We start from the raw sequence: 7,916 nt of genomic DNA, 5'->3' as shown, positions 1-7,916 counted from the left end.
TTTACTTGAGTGTGTTTCAGCAGGGTGAGGTCAGAGAGATGCTTCCAAGTCACTGTTTTTCTGAACTCATAAAATCCTTTACACAATCTGATGGGATGGATGTTCAACCCCATTAAAATGACCATAAGGTCAATATAGAACCTTTAAGTTAAGACCTCACAGATCTGTTCATGGCAAAGCAGTTCAATGAATGATACTAATTGATTCTGTGACAGTATTCATAAAGAGTAGGACAGCTGATCTAGGATCAGTTAAGTATTTTAGATCATAATGTATTAGATTACATGGAGTGGGGGACCTGATCCTAGATCATAATGAATCAGATTACATGGAGAGGGGGAACCTGATCCTAGATCATAATGAATCAGATTACATGGAGAGGGGGACCTGATCCTAGATCATAATGAATCAGATTACATGGAGAGGGGGGACCTGATCCTAGATCATAATGAATCAGATTACATGGAGAGGAGGACCTGATCCTAGATCATAATGAATCAGATTACATGGAGAGGGGGACCTGATCCTAGATCATAATGAATCAGATTACATGGAGAGGGGGGACCTGATCCTAGATCATAATGAATCAGATTACATGGAAAGGAGGACCTGATCCTAGATCATAATGAATCAGATTACATGGAGAGGGGGGACCTGATCCTAGATCATAATGAATCAGATTACATGGAGAGGGGGAACCTGATCCTAGATTATAATGAATCAGATTACACGGAGAGGGGGGACCTGATCCTATATCATAATGAATCAGATTACATGGAGAGGGGGGACCTGATCCTAGATCATAATGAATCAGATTACATGGAGAGGGGGACCTGATCCTAGATCATAATGAATCAGATTACATGGAGAGGGGGACCTGATCCTAGATCATAATGAATCAGATTACATGGAGAGGAGGGACCTGATCCTAGATCATAATGAATCAGATTACATGGAGAGGGGGACCTGATCCTAGATCATAATGAATCAGATTACATGGAGAGGAGGGGACCTGATACTAGATCATAATGAATCAGATTACATGGAGAGGAGGGACCTGATCGTAGATCATAATGAATCAGATTACATGGAGAGGGGGACCTGATCCTATATCATAATGAATCAGATTACATGGAGAGGAGGGACCTGATCCTAGATCATAATGAATCAGATTACATGGAGAGGGGGGGTTATGAGAGAACTCCCCACATCATAGCTTATCTTTATTCAACCTGCCATCTACCCACCTGGGGACTGAGGGTTATGAGAGAACCCCCACATCACTAGCTTCTCTTTATTCAACCTGCCATCTACCCACCTGGGGACTGAGGGTTATGAGAGAACCCCCACACACTAGCTTCTCTTTATTCAACCTGCCATCTACCCACCTGGGGACTGAGGGTTATGAGAGAACCCCCACATCACTAGCTTCTCTTTATTCAACCTGCCATCTACCCACCTGGGGACTGAGGGTTATGAGAGAACCCCCACATCACTAGCTTCTCTTTATTCAACCTGCCATCTACCCACCTGGGGACTGAGGGTTATGAGAGAACCCCCACATCACTAGCTTCTCTTTATTCAACCTGCCATCTACCCACCTGGGGACTGAGGGTTATGAGAGAACCCCCACACACTAGCTTCTCTTTATTCAACCTGCCATCTACCCACCTGGGGACTGAGGGTTATGAGAGAACCCCCTCATCACTAGCTTCTCTTTATTCAACCTGCCATCTACCCACCTGGGGACTGAGGGTTATGAGAGAACCCCCACATCACTAGCTTCTCTTTATACAACCTGCCATCTACCCACCTGGGGACTGAGGGTTATGAGAGAACCCCCACATCATAGCTTCTCTTTATTCAACCTGCCATCTACCCACCTGGGGACCGAGGGTTATGAGAGAACCCCCACATCACTAGCTTCTCTTTATTCAACCTGCCATCTACCCACCTGGGGACTGAGGGTTATGAGAGAACCCCCACATCACTAGCTTCTCTTTATTCAACCTGCCATCTACCCACCTGGGGACTGAGGGTTATGAGAGAACCCCCACATCACTAGCTTCTCTTTATTCAACCTGCCATCTACCCACCTGGGGACTGAGGGTTGTGAGAGAACCCCCCACATCACTAGCTTCTCTTTATTCAACCTGCCATCTACCCACCTGGGGACTGAGGGTTATGAGAGAACCCCCCACATCACTAGCTTCTCTTTATTCAACCTGCCATCTACCCACCTGGGGACTGAGGGTTATGAGAGAACCCCCACATCACTAGCTTCTCTTTATTCAACCTGCCATCTACCCACCTGGGGACTGAGGGTTATGAGAGAACCCCCACATCACTAGCTTTCATGTTCTGCAGCCTTGTAAAGATAAGGAGGGGACGACTGGGAGGCAGGTTGGCATTTATTGTCATGAATTACATTTTACATTTACATTTTAGTCATTTAGCAGACGCTCTTATCCAGAGCGACTTACAGTCGTGAATGTATACATTTCATACATTTAAAAAAAAAAAAAAATTGTTCTGGCCCCCCGTGGGAATCGAACCCACAACCCTGGCGTTGCACACACCATGCTCTACAAACGGAGCCACAGGTAAGACTTGCCCTGGAGGTAGGTTGGCATTTATTGTCATGAATCTTGCCCTGGAGGCAGGTTGGCATTTATTGTCATGAATCTTGCCCTGGAGGCAGGTTGGCATTTATTGTCATGAATCTTGCCCTGGAGGCAGGTTGGCATTTATTGTCATGAATCTTGCCCTGGAGGCAGTTCAGCAAAGTGGTTACTAGCTGGCACAGGCACAAAGTAATACAATCCGATTTTAATCCTAACCTCAACCCTAACCACACTGCTAATCCCTCCCTTAAATTAAGACCATAAAACAACATTTTCCACAGCCAATTCTGACATTGCAGCTGACATATCTAGAGGAAATCGCACAGTTCTGCCTCCAGGTCAAGATTCATGACAAACGTCAACATGAGACAGGGAGAAGCAATGTAAAAATCAATAACAAAATTGTTTTCACAATTAACATGCTTTTTCTTGTTTCAAGTATGTTTTATTATGAAAAGTACAATATAACCATGTATACTTGTACAACTATGGAGCGTATGTCCACATATAATTGTACAATTTGTTTTTCCAACATAAAAGACAAGAAATGATCACATTGGTATTTTAACAGTGTTATTGTAAGAGTTTAAATGTTTAAACAGAGGATACATCTAAAACAGGATAAAACAAGTGCAGTATGTTGTGAGAATGTTACTTTAACGTCGACTCATAACGTCACACTATAACTTCATGGGAGTCTTGTGGAAAGACTAACGGTGTTATTGTAAGAGGTCGTGGGTCAAGGTCCTCACAATTATAGGAAGATGCGCATGTGTGTGTGTGTGTCCTGTGTGTGTATGTGTCCTGTTTGTGTGTGTGTGTGTGTGTGTGTGTGTGTGTGTGTGTCCAGTGTGTGTGTGTGTGTGTGTGTGTGTGTCCAGTGTGTGTGTGTGTAGTGTGTGTGTGTGTGTGTGTGTGTGGTGTCCAGTGTGTGTGTGTGTGTGTGTGTGTGTGTGTGTGTGTTTGTCCAGTGTGTGTGTGTGTGTGTGTTTGTCCAGTGTGTGTGTGTGAGAGCTAGGCTACCTGCTGGTTACTGGCCCAACGCTCTAACCACTAGGCTACCTGCTGATTACTGGCCCAACGCTCTAACCACTAGGCTACCTGCTGGTTACTGAACCAACGCTCTAACCACTAGGCTACCTGCTGGTTACTGAACCAACGCTCTAACCACTAGGCTACCTGCTGGTTACTGGCCCAACGCTCTAACCACTAGGCTACCTGCTGGTTACTGGCCCAACGCTCTAACCACTAGGCTACCTGCTGATTACTGGCCCAACGCTCTAACCACTAGGCTACCTGCTGGTTACTGAACCAACGCTCTAACCACTAGGCTACCTGCTGGTTACTGAACCAACGCTCTAACCACTAGGCTACCTGCTGGTTACTGGCCCAACGCTCTAACCACTAGGCTACCTGCTGGTTACTGGCCCAACGCTCTAACCACTAGGCTACCTGCTGGTTACTGGCCCAACGCTCTAACCACTAGGCTACCTGCTGGTTACTGGCCCAACGCTCTAACCACTAGGCTACCTGCTGATTACTGGCCCAACGCTCTAACCACTAGGCTACCTGCTGGTTACTGAACCAACGCTCTAACCACTAGGCTACCTGCTGGTTACTGAACCAACGCTCTAACCACTAGGCTACCTGCTGGTTACTGGCCCAACGCTCTAACCACTAGGCTACCTGCTGGTTACTGGCCCAACGCTCTAACCACTAGGCTACCTGCTGATTACTGGCCCAACGCTCTAACCACTAGGCTACCTGCTGGTTACTGAACCAACGCTCTAACCACTAGGCTACCTGCTGGTTACTGAACCAACGCTCTAACCACTAGGCTACCTGCTGGTTACTGGCCCAACGCTCTAACCACTAGGCTACCTGCTGGTTACTGGCCCAACGCTCTAACCACTAGGCTACCTGCTGGTTACTGGCCCAACGCTCTAACCACTAGGCTACCTGCTGGTTACTGGCCCAACGCTCTAACCACTAGGCTACCTGCTGGTTACTGGCCCAACGCTCTAACCACTAGGCTACCTGCTGGTTACTGGCCCAACGCTCTAACCACTAGGCTACCTGCTGGTTACTGAACCAACGCTCTAACCACTAGGCTACCTGCTGGTTACTGGCCCAACGCTCTAACCACTAGGCTACCTGCTGGTTACTGGCCCAACGCTCTAACCACTAGGCTACCTGCTGATTACTGGCCCAACGCTCTAACCACTAGGCTACCTGCTGGTTACTGAACCAACGCTCTAACCACTAGGCTACCTGCTGGTTACTGAACCAACGCTCTAACCACTAGGCTACCTGCTGGTTACTGGCCCAACGCTCTAACCACTAGGCTACCTGCTGGTTACTGGCCCAACGCTCTAACCACTAGGCTACCTGCTGGTTACTGGCCCAACGCTCTAACCACTAGGCTACCTGCTGGTTACTGGCCCAACGCTCTAACCACTAGGCTACCTGCTGGTTACTGGCCCAACGCTCTAACCACTAGGCTACCTGCTGGTTACTGGCCCAACGCTCTAACCACTAGGCTACCTGCTGGTTACTGGCCCAACGCTCTAACCACTAGGCTACCTGCTGGTTACTGAACCAACGCTCTAACCACTAGGCTACCTGCTGGTTACTGGTCCAACGCTCTAACCACTAGGCTACCTGCTGGTTACTGGCCCAACGCTCTAACCACTAGGCCACCTGCTGGTTACTGGCCCAACGCTCTAACCACTAGGCTACCTGCTGGTCACTGGCCCAACGCTCTAACCACTAGGCTACCTGCTGGTTACTGGCCCAATGCTCTAACCACTAGGCTACCTGCTGGTTACTGAACCAACGCTCTAACCACTAGGCTACCTGCTGGTTACTGGCCCAACGCTCTAACCACTAGGCTACCTGCTGGTTACTGGCCCAACGCTCTAACCACTAGGCTACCTGCTGGTCACTGGCCCAACGCTCTAACCACTAGGCTACCTGCTGGTTACTGGCCCAATGCTCTAACCACTAGGCTACCTGCTGGTTACTGAACCAACGCTCTAACCACTAGGCTACCTGCTGGTTACTGGCCCAACGCTCTAACCACTAGGCTACCTGCTGGTTACTGGCCCAACGCTCTAACCACTAGGCTACCTGCTGGTTACTGGCCCAACGCTCTAACCACTAGGCTACCTGCTGGTTACTGAACCAACGCTCTAACCACTAGGCTACCTGCTGGTTACTGGCCCAACGCTCTAACCACTAGGCTACCTGCTGGTTACTGGCCCAACGCTCTAACCACTAGGCTACCTGCTGGTTACTGGCCCAACGCTCTAACCACTAGGCTACCTGCTGGTTACTGGTCCAACGCTCTAACCACTAGGCTACCTGCTGGTTACTGGCCCAACGCTCTAACCACTAGGCTACCTGCTGGTTACTGGCCCAACGCTCTAACCACTAGGCTACCTGCTGGTTACTGGCCCAACGCTCTAACCACTAGGCTACCTGCTGGTTACTGAACCAACGCTCTAACCACTAGGCTACCTGCTGGTTACTGGCCCAACGCTCTAACCACTAGGCTACCTGCTGGTTACTGGCCCAACGCTCTAACCACTAGGCTACCTGTCATCCCATTAATGGATTTTCAATCAGGAACACAGAGGAACAACCTGACAACATAACAATGTGTGGGTGGGTGGAGATCTAATATTGTTTTGTGACAAACACTAAAGCATGATATTCTAATAAATCTACACCCTATTCCCTACGTAGAACACTACTTTAGACCTGGTCAGAAGCACCGTAGTGCACTACGGAGGGAATAGGGAACCATTTGGAACAGAGACCAGTAATTCCCCTGAATATCTTTCTCTTCCTCATCTGGTTTCTTGAACAGCCCTTCACTCCTCCCCTCTTCCTCTTCCTCCCTTTTCATTCTATTCTATCAGCCACACCACTAGCTCACCTCCACACAATCCATTTACAAGTTAAAGACTCACCTTGGAATAAATAACAAAGGAAAACTATTACTAGATGAAGTTTAGTGTTGGATTTTTTATTTCCCATCACCATAAATCATATTTAATCACTGAACAGTAGCAGACCTAACTTCATCTGTTCCTGACTCTGGATAGTGGATTAAAAAGACCATCAATCTCCAATGATATTAAAGTACTATTCTGAACATTACTGATATACTGAGTGGCAAGTCCAGATATCTGCTGGTTTTATTGTTTGGTCAATAGCACCACCAGCTGGACAGGTTTAATGTTGCTGGACTGAGCAGTATGGGAGGATGAAAGATGACACATTTAGCATGACTAGTATCTATGTGGACCCTACTACAGTTTAACCAGCTCAGCTATAGACTACACCAGCATGACTAGTATCTATGTGGACCCTACTACAGTTTAACCAGCTCAGCTATAGACTACACCAGCATGACTAGTATCTATGTGGACCCTACTACAGTTTAACCAGCTCAGCTATAGACTACACCAGCATGACTAGTATCTATGTGGACCCTACTACAGTTTAACCAGCTCAGCTATAGACTACACCAGCATGACTAGTATCTATGTGGACCCTACTACAGTTTAACCAGCTCAGCTATAGACTACACCAGCATGACTAGTATCTATGTGGACCCTACTACAGTTTAACCAGCTCAGCTATAGACTACACCAGCATGACTAGTATCTATGTGGACCCTACTACAGTTTAACCAGCTCAGCTATAGACTACACCAGCATGACTAGTATCTATGTGGACCCTACTACAGTTTAACCAGCTCAGCAGTACTATAATAGATATTAAACCCAGGATAGAGGGGCTGAGTGAATGTGGTCTGGACTCTGTGGAGGAGGGTCATTGTGTCAGAGACCCTGTAGAAGGACAGAGTACCTGCCTTGTGATCCAGGTACACTCCTACTCTGGAGGACTGAGGGCCTGATACTTTAGTCCCAACATTATTGTGTCTGAAATAATAATCACCTCTATAGTACTGTAAACTCCAGGACTTGTTATTGTGTCCAAATCCATTACCTGACCCTGTTCTGCTGATGTCTTTATATGAGACTGCTGTATCAACACCACCAGTCCTCTCCACCTCCCAGTAACAGCGTCCAGACAGACCCTCTCTACACAGAACCTGGTACTGGTTGGTGAATCTGTCTGGATGGTCAGGATATGGTTGGACTTGGCGTGTATAGGTCACCTTTCTGTTCCCTTTAGACAGAGAGAGGCATGTGTTTGCTGTGTTTGGGTCCAGTGTGAGCTGACAGGAATCTGGGAGAAGAGCAGAGACCAATGAGGGGA

The sequence above is a fragment of the Salmo salar genome, unplaced genomic scaffold (assembly GCF_905237065.1).
Source record: "Salmo salar unplaced genomic scaffold, Ssal_v3.1, whole genome shotgun sequence".
Classification (NCBI taxonomy): domain Eukaryota; kingdom Metazoa; phylum Chordata; class Actinopteri; order Salmoniformes; family Salmonidae; genus Salmo; species Salmo salar.
This window is presented reverse-complemented; position numbering follows the sequence as displayed.